The sequence below is a fragment of the Myodes glareolus genome, chromosome 15 (assembly GCF_982192425.1).
Source record: "Myodes glareolus chromosome 15, mMyoGla1.1, whole genome shotgun sequence".
In the NCBI taxonomy this organism is placed as follows: Eukaryota; Metazoa; Chordata; class Mammalia; order Rodentia; family Cricetidae; genus Myodes; species Myodes glareolus.
The window spans coordinates 20189-32500 of NC_142040.1; positions in this window are offsets into that span (position 1 = coordinate 20189).

Below are 12312 nucleotides of genomic sequence, written 5' to 3' on the forward strand. Positions count from 1 at the left end.
AGAGATCCTGCCTCTGTCAAATATGGAGCCAGTGCCCTTAAATGCCTTCATCTGTTGAGGTCAAAAGCCACCCTATCTACACACACACACACACACACACACACACACACACACACACACACTTAATTTAAATTAAGTCCCACAGAACTAGAAATACTGTCTCAATTTAAAGTAAAATAAAATGTAAAAGAGTGCAGTGCTAAGTGCAGTTATGAAAATGTTTTAAAATATGACACCTTCCCTGTCTCCCCCACATACAGAAGGCACATCGAGAGATTTAAATAGAATTTGAAATTGGCCGGGCAGTGGTGTCTCATGCCTTTATTCCCAGCACACAGGAGGCAGAGGCAGGTGAATCCCTGGGAGTTAGAGGCCAGCCAGGGCTTCAAGAAAGGAGCTAGTTCCAAGAACAGCTAGGACTGTTATGCAGGGAAACCCAGTCTCGAAAAACAAAACAAACCAAAATTGAAATTAAACTACATGTACAAGAATTTAATTGAACAACATACGAAACACAAAGCTGGGTTGCTGTGGTACACCCCTTTTCTTCTATCATCTAAGAGACAGAGGCAGGTGGCCCTCCTTGAATTGGAGACAGGTTGTATAGAAAAGACCCCATACCAAATTACAAAAATGTATACATGTTGAACCAAAAGAAAAAAAAAGAAAGAAAGAAAGAAAGAAAGAAAGAGAAAAGAAAGACAGAAGATTAAAAGCAAGAAAATGAAAAAACCACGGAACAAAGGAAGGCAGTGCTGGGGGCCTGGTTGGTGGTTGAGAAGGGAGCCCTGGCCTAGTTACATCCTCTGCCATGTCTGCTGTGACCCCAGCACCCCATTCCTCAGGAGCTGTAAAGGGTCTGAGAATAAAATGACATTTTTAAATTTTTTTCTGTCTGAAGTGAAAATGTTCCAAACAATCAATTCACTGTGCCAATATTCCTGGAAATGATGTCCAAGTGGGAATTTTTCATAGCATTTCATGGCTGTTTTAATTTTCTCTGCATCTCATCATGTCTTTCTCTAAGCAGGCCCAGGAAGGATAAGAGCCTGTAGCTGATCTAGGAGATCGCCCATGGCAGGGGCCCTGGCCTCCACTCCTGTCCCCTGAGGGCACGGGGTAGGCGTGGGACTCCAGATTTTACAGACTAGGAAAGTTCAAGGTCACCAGCTCTTCCTAACAGCCAGAACTCCTTGCTGAACCAGTCAAGGGTGAGGCTACAACTTGATCGGTCTGCTTAGGTATACATATTTTTGTTACTGTTGTTTTTGGAAAAGGTATCCAAGTGGGAATTTTTCCATGACTGTTTTGGTTTTCTCACACTTGGACTTTTAGTTTGAGAAGTGGGGTGTGGGGCTGTACAAACACAACTGTGAAAAAGATCCCCAAGAAAGGAAGCAAGTGGTTGTTATGGTGAAATGTCTTTGAAAGGCATTCAGGTGGCAAGAAACTGCCTTTGTTGCCTCCCTCCCTCCCTCCCCCACCCCCCAGTTCCTCCCTCTTAACAAGTCATAATTGTGGCAGCCCCTTGGCCCGCATAGTCCTTTCACTGTTCCTGATTGATCAGACACACTCTTTGTTTTATTTTTTAATTTTTGAATTGTGGTTGAAGTCAATGAATTGAGCTCTTAGATTATTATTATTATTATTATTATTATTATTATTATTATTATTATTATTAGTGGTTTTTCTACCTTGGGGTTCCCTGTGTATCCTTGTTTGCCCTGGAACTCACTTTATAGACAAGGCTGGCCTCAGACTCACACAGATCTAGCTGCCTCTGCCTCTACCTCTGCCTCCTAAACACACTTCTTTTTCAAGACAGGGTTTCTCTGTGTCTGTCATTTGCCTGTCCTGAAACTCACACTGCAAAACAAGGTAGCCTCAAACTCACAGCAATCTGCCTGCCTCTGTCTCTCCTGATCTGAGGGCCGAGAACTGAGAATAAAGAAATGCACTGCCACCATTACCCAGATGGATATTTTTTTTTCCAATGGTGGGCAATGGGACTTATAAATTTTCTCAAAGGACTGAGATCACTGTGTGCCAGGTGTTCTGTAAGGGTGTGTTTTTTTTTTTTGTTTTTGGTTTTTTTTTTGTTTGTTTGAGGGAATTCTCTCTCTCTCTCTCTCTCTCTCTCTCTCTCCTCTCTCTTTCCTCTCTCTCTCCCTCTCTTTCACTCTCTCTCTTTCGCTCTAGATCTTTGCTTTGTCCCATTCCTCATGGGAACTTCTCTGTTTTTCTTGAATTTTTTCCCCTCAGTCTGTCTTTCACATTTCGTTTCTTTTCCTTTCTTTTCTTTTCTTTTCCTTTCTTTTTTTTCTTTTCTTTTGAATCCTCTCACCCTAGACAGGAGGCTAAAGGTTTATGGTATCTTTCTTTGCATGTATAGCTGGAGAATCTGGAGACACTGCATTCAAATCATGGTGCTCTAGAGGCTAGGAGACAGAAAAAGAAATGGACCTTGAAAATATGCCTCATGGTGTCTACCATCTTGTTGAGGTCAGCTCTCATGGTGGTTACCAAAGGCAGCCTTCTAAAAGCTTTCATCTTGGTGAAGTTAACAGCCATGCTGTCTTGTCTGCAAAGGGCCTTCACTAAAATAGTTTGAATTGTAATCCCCCCCACATATACCTAAACACAGACACACAGACACACAGACACACAGACACACACACACACACACACACACACGCACACACGCACACAGGCACACACTCTCACACACGCACTCACGGGGATAGACATGGGAACACTGAGAAAAACAAATAAAATCTGAAGTTAAACTCAATGTACGAGAGAGTCAGAAATCACAAAATAAATGAAATAAAACAATGCTACGGGGTGGTCTCATATAGAACTGTCATGCATTTGGCAAAGAAATACTGCCAGGGGATTTTGATTTTTAATGTTATTCATGTCCTCTTCATGGACAAGGAAAGTATCAGAAGTGCAGAGATGGAATTTCTGAAATTACCAGAAACCACAGGGTGGAGATCTAGTGCACTCTCTTGGTGAATGGAAGTGGGTGCAGAGAGAGTGCTCATGCATTAAAATAATACAGTATTCTTTTTCCTAAATTAAAGAAACAAACAAGGGCTGAAGAAATAGCTCAGAGTTTAAGAGAACTGGCTCTTCTTCCAGAGGTCCTGAGTTCAATTTTCAGGAGAGATATCTCAGTTCAATTCCCAGCACCCACATGGCAGCGCATAAGTGATTGTAAATGCTGTTCCTGGGTGATCTGACACCCTCACACCATTGCACATGTAATGAAATTAAGTAAATCACAAACATTTCTTCTCTCTGGCTTTGGAGCCTGTCCTGGAAGTAGCTTTTGTAGAATAGGCTGAGAACCAGGAATAAAAGAATGCGCCGCCACCACCACCCAGCTAGATGGTTTTAATTTTTAGAATGGTGGGCAATGAGACTTATAAATGAGGCTGAGGTGGTTTTCTCACAGGACTGAAGTGAATGCTCTCTCTCTCTCTCTCTCTCTCTCTCTCTCTCTCTCCCATTCTAGATCTCTATTTTGTCCCACTCCTCATGTTTTCTCTTTTTCTTGATTGTTTCCTTCAGTCTGCCTTTCACATGTATTAAACTCAATGTGCGTGGAGAGAGAAACCAAATATGAGATTCAAAATACAGCCAGGGTTGGCAGGTAGTGGAGCAGGCCTTTGACTCTGGCACTTCATTCAACCTGATTTGTTGGTTTTTTTTTTCTTGACTTCTCTGTAAACATTCTTGTTGGAATTGAGAAATTGCTGATTTGAACTCAGGCAATTTCATGTAATAGTCCTGACTGTCCTGGAACTCACTTTTAAAGATCAGGCTATCTGTTTGTTTTTGTCTTGTTTTCTTATTTTCTATCTGTAAAACACCATTGAAGAGCTTGGTGGCTCTTCCTGAAGAAGTGAGTTCCATTCCCAAGACCCACATGGCAGCAGCACATAAGTGACTGTAAATCCAGTTTCAGGATGATCTGACACATTCATGCCACTGCACGTAAAATAAAGTTAAATAAACCATAAAAAATTCTTTAATGCTGGAGAGATGATTCAGCAGTTAAGAGCATTGCCTGCTTTTCCAAAGGTCCTGAGTTCAATTCCCAGCACCCAGATGGCAGCACATAAGTGATTGTAAATGCAGTTCCGGGGTGATCTGACACCCTCACACCATTGCACATATAATGAAGTTAAGTAAATCACAAACTTTTCTTCTCTCTGGCTTTGGACCCAGTCCTGGAAGTAGCTCTTGTAGAATAGGCTGAGAACCGGGAATAAAGGAATGCGCCGCCGCCACCACCCAAGTAGATGGTTTTAATTTTTAGAATGGTAGGCAATGAGACTTATAAATTTCTTCAAAGGACTGAGGTGGTTTTCTCACAGGACTGAGGTGAATGCGCTCTCTCTCTCTCTCTCTCTCTCTCTCTCCCTCTCTCTCCCATTCTAGATCTCTGTTTTGTCCCACTCCTCATGTTTTCTCTTTTTCTTGATTGTTTTCTTCAGTCTGCCTTCACATGTATTAAACTCAATGTACGTGGAGAGAGAAATCAAATATGAGATTCAAAATACAGCCAGGGTTGGCAGGTAGTGGAGCAGGTCTTTGACTCTGGCACTTCATTCAACATGATTTTTTTTTTCTTGACTTCTCTGTAAACATTCTTGTTGGAGTTGAGAAATTGCTTGCTGATATGAATTCAGTCAATTTCAGGTAATAGCCCTGCCTTGGCTGTCCTGGAACTCACTTTTAAAGATCAAGCTATCTGTTTGTTTTTGTTTTGTTTTTTTTTTGTGTTCTATCTGTAAATCACCATCTCTTCTCTTGAATGTGTTCACCTTGGTAAAGTCAAATGCCACCCCACAGACACACAGAGTCACCCACACACACACACACACACACACACACACACACACACACACACACACAGAGAGAGAGAGAGAGAGAGAGAGAGAGAGAGAGGCACACCTAGAGACACACCAATACATTTGTTAAATTAAAGGAAGGCCTGGAGAGATGGTTTGGTGGCTCTTCCTGAAGAAGTGGGTTCAATTCCTAGGACCCACATGGCAGCAGCACATAAGTGATTGTAAATCCAATTTCTGGATGAACTGACACATTCATGCCACTGCATGTAAAATAAAGTTAAACAAACCATAAAAAATTCTTTAGGGCTGGAGAGATGGCTCAGTGGTTAAGAGCATTGCCTGCTCTTCCAAAGGCCCTGAGTTCAATTCCCAGGAACCACATGCTGGCTCATGAACCATATGTAGTGAGGTCTGGATCCCTTTTCTGGCCTTCAGGAATACACAGAGACAGAATATTGTGTACATAAATAAATAAATATTAAAAAAATAAAAAAACCCACAAATCTTTTTAAAAAATTTGGAATTAAACTAAGTTCTACACAACTGGAAAAACCGTCTCAAAGCAAAGTAAAATAAAATGTTCTGGAATAGGACACCTTCCATGCCCCACCCCACACAGGGAAACACTTGGTGCAGACCAAGAGAGATGAACAAAATGTGAAATTAAACTAAATGTACAAGAAATTAACAGAACGTGATACTAAACACTGAGCCAGGGTGTGGGGATGCACTCCTTTCATTCTTTCATCCAAGAGACATAGAAACTCGTTTTGATGTACATTTCTCTGATGACTAAGGATGTTGACCATTTTCTTCAGCGTCTGTCAGCCATTTTAGATTCCTCCATTGAGAGTTCTCTGTTTAGGTCTGTACTCCATTTTGTCAATTGGATTCTTTGTTCTTTAGATGACCAATTTCTTGAGTTCTTTGTATATTGTGGAGACCAGACCTCTGTCTGATGTGGGGTTAGTGAAGATCTTTTCCCATTGTGTAGGCCGTCGTATTGCCTTGTAGGCCATGTCCTTTGCTTTGCAGAAGCTTTTCAGTGTCAGGAGGTCTCCTGTATTCATTTTGTTTCTCTCGGTGTCTGTGCTACTGGGGTTATATTTAGGAAGCGGTCTCCTGTGTCAATGTGTTCAAGTGCATTTGATATTTTGATATCCATATTTTTTTATTGTGGATGAAGTCAATTATTTGAACTCTCAAATATTTTTATTGTTATTATCTGTTTGTTTATTTGTGGTTTTTCAACTTAGGGTTTCCTTGTGTATCCTTGTATGCCCTGGAACTCACTTTGTAGACAAGACTGGCCTCAGACTCACAGAGATCCATCTGCCTCTGCCTCCTAGTGCAGGGATTAAAGACATGCACTGAACACCATTTTTTTTAAACAGAATTTATCTGTGTCATTTTGCCTGTCCTGAATCTCAGTCTGCAGAACAAGGTAGCCTTACACTCGCAGTGACCTGCCTGCCTTGGGCTCCCTGATCTCTGAGGTGTTTTATCATCTCTCTGAGTCTCTGCCTGGCTATCAATTTATCTATTAGTTTACTTATTTTTTTTGTTGTTGTTGTTATTTTCTGAGACAGGGATTCTCTCTGGCTTTGGAGTCTGTCCTGGATTCAGACCTGGTCACAGCTGTACCTGAAACAGTGAGGCCTCTTGCAGGGAATCCACAGAGCCTCTGCCCATGGCTCTCCAGGAGAATCCACTCTCTCCCTTTCCCCCAGCCCCAGCCAGGGCTGCCGGCTACATCTCAGGCAGGCATAGGTGGCGGGCACTCTGACTATCCAGGATGTGACAGGCACAGACACACAGAGAAGCAGGGAGGAGTGTTACCCACTCTCTCACTAAATACAGGCAAGCAGGAGGAACAATGAAAACAATCAGAACTGCAGAGAATTTCCAGAAACCACATGGTGGGGATCTAGTGCCCTCTTCTGGTGACAGGGAATACATCAGAGATTTGGATTCTTGTGCTCCTGAGACCTACCCCAATGTAATACTGACATTGCCCTATTAGACCCTATATATCACATATAGGCTTGCTTGATATCACACACGTACACTGTCTGCGTTGCTGCCTGCCCACCTTCCTCTGTGACCCCTGGGAGAGAGCCTGGTACCATCAGAAGACAGAAGATGGGGTTTGGGTCTCTCTCTCTCTCTCTCTCTCTCTCTCTCTCTCTCTCTCTCTCTTTCTGTCTGTCTCTCATCTATTCTTCCATCTATGTATGCATCTATTGATTTATGTAATAGATTTTTTGTTTGTTTGTTCTTTTTTTGTGACAGGGTTTCTCTCTAGTTTTTGAGTCAGTCCTGGAACTCGCTCTTGGAGACCAGGCCGCGTGCTGGAACTAAAGGCATGCATCATCACTTCCCGGTTAGAAGCCTTTGTAAAACGTGGGCAATTAGAGCTAAAAATTTCCTCATAGGACTGATTTTACTGTGTGCCAGGGTTAGTGTAGGGCTTTGCTTTAATTTTCTTGAGTGAATCCCCCCCCCACCCCAACACCCGTCTCTTATTGTAGAGCTCTGTTTCATCTTCCATGAGCTCTGAGGGCACTTGGCTTGAGTATGATACACACAGAGACTTACTATTAAGGAAAGTTTAAGATCAAGATCCTTTCCTAACTCTGTGACCTTGCAATAGAGAAGTTTCAAAGGGTGTGCCTACAGCTCCACTGGACTTCTTTGATGGGCCTTTATCTGTTGCCTTTCCTGTAAACATTCTTGTTGGAGTTGGGAAATTGCTGATTTGAACTCGGGCAATTTCATAGAATAGCTCTGGCTGTCCTGGAACTCACTTTTATAGACCAGGCTGACCTTTTGGTGACATTCTATTCTTTTTTTCTTCCTCTTATTTTCTATCTGCAGTCCACATTGGTGTAATGACAGTGCACCTGTATATTCACTGCTCTGATCCTTTCTCTCCTTCCTTCCTTCCTTCCTTCCTTCCTTCCTTCCTTCCTTCCTTCCTTTCGTATGTCTGTCCACTCCCGAAAACCCAAAAATGTCTAGCCTCCCAACGCAATTAAAAATAAGTAAATTAAAATAAATAACCTGGCATTTATAAAAGGAGGGAAGGAGGGAGGGAGGAAGGCAGGCAGGTAGTGCTGGGGGCCTGGATGATGGTTGTGAAGGGAGGAGCCCTGGCCTAGTCGTCTCCTCTGCCACGTGTGTCACCCCAGTCAGACCTCAGGAGCCTTCTCTAAAGGGTCTGAGAAGCTGCTTCCATGTTTCTGCCTCTGGGTATTTATTGATCTATTTATTTATTTTTCTGGTTTATGTGGGAGGGGAAGGGGAAGCCGAAGCCTTGTCCTACGGGCTCCATGCTGTCACTCAGTCAGTACTATCTCGTCAACGCGCGTGTGAGGGCCCGTGTCTGTCATGCCAGCAGCACTCAGAAACTGAAAGTACAAGGATCAGGAGATCATCTTCATCGCGGTGGGAAATAGACCCTCCACCAGAAATCCATCAAACGACCTTTTAATTTTCTCCGTCCTAAGTGAAAATGTTCACAACAGATCCGCATGACCCTATTATTCCTGGAAATGAAATCCAATGGAGATATTTTAAAACACACACACAAACAAACACATTATTCCACGACTGTTTTCATTTTCTCTGACTCGGTATTTAGTCTGAGAAGTAGGTGCCGGGGGTGTGGGGAGTGGTGTGGAGAAAAAGAACTGCAAGCAAGCAAGCAGGCAAGCAAGCAAGTAAGCAGTGGCCAAGGTGAAGTCTATGTCTTTGAAAGGAGACTCGGATGGCAGGAGACTGCCTGCCATTGCCACCTCCCTCCCTCCCTCGGTCCTCGGTCTCCCTCAGTCCCTCGGTCTCTCCCTCTCACCGTGCTCTGTGTCGCAGCCCCTCGACTGGCCCACTTAATACTGTCACTGATCGTGGAGACGCACTCTTTGTTTCCCGTGAGCCTCCCTCCCTCCCTCCCTCCCTCTCCACGAGGGAGAGCGATTCGCCTGTTTTCCTAGCTAGCTGCCTGTGGTCTCGGTTCCTCCTTTCGTTTTCGTAGCCTGAGCGTCCGTGGCTCCTCCCGAACGTCCGTCCCGGCCAGCCCGCGTTCACCCATGTTCGGGGATGGGGTGTGGGGGAACCGACGACGGGGAGTCCCCTGCCCTGTCGTGGGTGCGTGTCACCTCCGGGCGTGAGCGTGGGAGGACAGAGAAGGCTCGCGCGCCGCGGCCGAGCGAGCGAGAGCGAGCGAGCGAGCGAGCGATCTCTGTGGGTCGGGTGGGTCGTCGGGCGCCACCTAGCGGTGTTGGCCGTTTTGTGCAACGCTCCTGGTCCTCGGTCGCCGACAAGGAGGGCGAAGTGGCTTTTGTGAGGCGGAAAGAGTGACGAGAGTCCCGGCTGGCGGGCGGGCGTGTCCCGCGGTCGGTGTCGTGCTTGGGGACGGTCTCTGTGTAGGAGGTTGTGCCGGAAGAGTCGCCTATGGGTGCGTCTGGGACGGAACCGAACGAAAGCCACGGCTGGGGAGGGTGCCGGGAGACTTGAGCGGGTCGACCAGAAGGCTTGAGTCGTTCGCGTCGTCCCACCGCTAGGTGTCGGGTCCGGCCAGGCCCAGGATGGGTGAAGTACCCCGGCTTTCAAAGCTGTCTTTCCCTCGCCTTTTCTCTCTAAGAGAGAGAGAGCCCTGGGTCCCCGGCGACCCGAGGCCGAGAGGGGGCGCTGGTTGATCACGGCTCTTCCCCGCCGCCCGTGCCCGGACTCGTTGGGGGTGTCGGAGCTTTTGATTATTTTCCTCCTTGTCAGAACCCTCGGTCCTCGGCGGCGGGCCTCGCCATCCTGAGGCCGAGAGGAGGCTGTGGTCCCGGCTTTCTCTCCTCCCTGGTCCGGACTCGTTGGGGGTCTCGGAGCTTTATTTATTTATTTATTTATTTATTTATTTATTTATTTATTTATATTTTTTCCTCGGTCCTCAGCGGTGGGCCTCGCCATCCTGAGGGCGAGAGGAGACTGTGGTCTCGACGGCTTTCTCGCCTCCCTGGTCCGTACTCGTTGGGTGGCCTCGGAGCATTTTTTTCTTTTTTTTCTTTTGTTTTTCTCCTTGCCAGAACTCTCGGTCCTCAGAGGCGGGCCTCGTCGTCTCGAGGCCGAGAGGAGGCTGCGGTCACGGCTTCTCTGTTCTCTGTTCACTGGTCCCCGGTTTCCTGTACCGTCAGGTATTTTTTTTTTCTTGCCCTGCTCCATCCCTAGCGGCTGGTCGCAGGGTCCTCGGCCGGGAGGAGGCTGGGCGCCCGGCTTTGTGGCATGTCCACCTCGCTCTCTCGGTCCTTTCACGGTCATGAGGTCGACCAGTTGTTCCTTTGAGGGTCGGTTCTCTTGTTTATGGGGACATTTTTGGGACATGTCACCCAGCCTCACTTTCAGGAGTCCCCTGTGGTCTGTGAATTGCTCCCTGTACCTGGTGTCATTCTTCTAGTGGTTGCTATCTGTCCTTATTGTACCTGCAGATAGGTGCTGACACGCTGTCCTTGAAGTGGGTGACATGAAAGGACTCTGTAGGTTGCGGTCTCTTCCGAGCCTCGCTGGGTCGTTTTTCCCGTTTAACCCAACCTACGTGGCGTGTCAGGCGTTCCCGCTTCGTGGTTGTCACCCGTGCAGTTTGGATGGGGGGGACTTGCCTCCCGGTGCTCTTCCCTTACCGTCCCGGTGTTTTTTTTTTTTTTTTCCAAGTTTCTTTTGGGGATCAGATGGAGCTCCCGAGTCTCCACGGACTGGGTGGGTCCCCTGTGTGCCTCCCGAGTGCACTGTTTTCTCCACCCCCAGGTTATGGAGCTCCCGAGTCTCCATGAGGCCTTGGGGGGAAGGGTGAACCAGCCCGGCCTTCTGCTGCCTGCTTTTATGTGCCTCCCGAGTGCACATACCGCTTCTTCCCCACGACCACCACCATTGTGTTTGGTTTTGAAGGTGGAGGTGTGAAGGGTTTTTTTTCCCCCCATCCCCAGGTTGGGGAGCTCCCGAGTCTCCATGAGGCCTTTGGGGGGAAGGGTGACCCAGCCCGGCTTTCTGCTGCTTGCTTATGTGCCTCCCGAGTGCACACCTTTTCTTCCCCCGTGGCTGGCCCACTCCACTCCGCTTTTTTTTTTTTTTGGTTTCGGAGGTGGTGTGTGAAGGGTTTTCTTTTTTGTTTCTTAGGTGGCGTGTGAAGGGTTTTCTTTTTCCTTTCGGAGGTGGTGTGTGAAGGGTTTTCTTTTTTGTTTCGGAGGTGGTGTGTGAAGGGTTTTCTTTTTTTTTTTTTTCTTTCCTTTCGGGGATCAGCAGGCGGTGGAGCTCCCGAGTCTCCACGGACTGGGTGGGTGTCCCCAGTCCCCTGTTCCCGTGTGCCTCCCGAGTGCACTTTTTTCCCATCCCCAGGTTGTGGAGCTCCCGAGTCTCCATGAGGCCTTTGGGGGAAAGGGTGACCCAGCCCGGCTTTCTGCTGCTTGCTTATGTGCCCCCCGAGTGCACACCTTTTCTTCCCCCGTGGCTGGCCCACTCCACTCCGCTTTTTTTTTCTGGTTTCGGAGGTGGTGTGTGAAGGGTTTTTTTTTTTTTTTTTTTTTTTTTTTTTTTTTGGTGGCAGTCGGTCGGGTCTGTGGTGCCCTCTCGCTCGCTTCTCCCCGGTTCCGCTTGTCGATCGATGTGGTGCTCTCGCCCTGTGTTCATTCGGGTCGGAGGCCTAAGCCGCGCCAGGCGAGGGACGGACATTCATGGCGAATGGCGGCCGCTCTTCTCGTTCTGCCAGCGGGCCCCGCGTCTGTCCTCCCCACCTTTGACTGGTGGTGTGTGGAAGGCAGGGGTGCGGTCTCTCCGGCACGAGCCCTGTGAAAGCCCCCCCGCACTCCCCGCTGTGGTTCGTGGGGGCTCCCGTGAGGCGCGTCAGGGGCTCCGGCGTCTGCCCCCCCTCGCGCGTTTCGCTCCGCCCACCGTGTGTGGCCCGTGCGGCCCTCCTCCCTCCGAGCCGGGAGAGGGTTGGCCGATGTGTGCCGCGTCACACGCCCTTCCCGAACGGGCTTTGTGTGCGCGCGCCTCGCTCGCGATCCTCGCGGTGCTCCTGGAGCGTTCCAGGCCGATCTTCAGAGGTGCCCGGTACTGAGCGGCGGCGGCGTTTCCCGTTTCTCCGACGTGTGTGCCCTCCCGCGCGCGGTCCGGCCTTCGGCGGTGTTCCTCTGCGAAGGTGTGTGTTCGTGTGGGGGTCGAGGCGAGCGGTAAGAAAGAGGCTCTCTGCGTCCGTCCCCCCCTCCGTGAGCGGGGGACGATGAACCGTCTCTCGCAAGCTCCTGTGAGATCGGGCGAGCGGCCCACCACGCGCTGCCTTCTCCCGTGTAGGCTTTTGAGCGCCGTGTGGTGGTGTTGAGCTGTCGCGGCCGGCCTTTTCTGTTCTTCTCACCGTTCGAGGTGGGTTTTAATGTTAAACGATTAGAATGCCTCCCCGTCCGGTGCA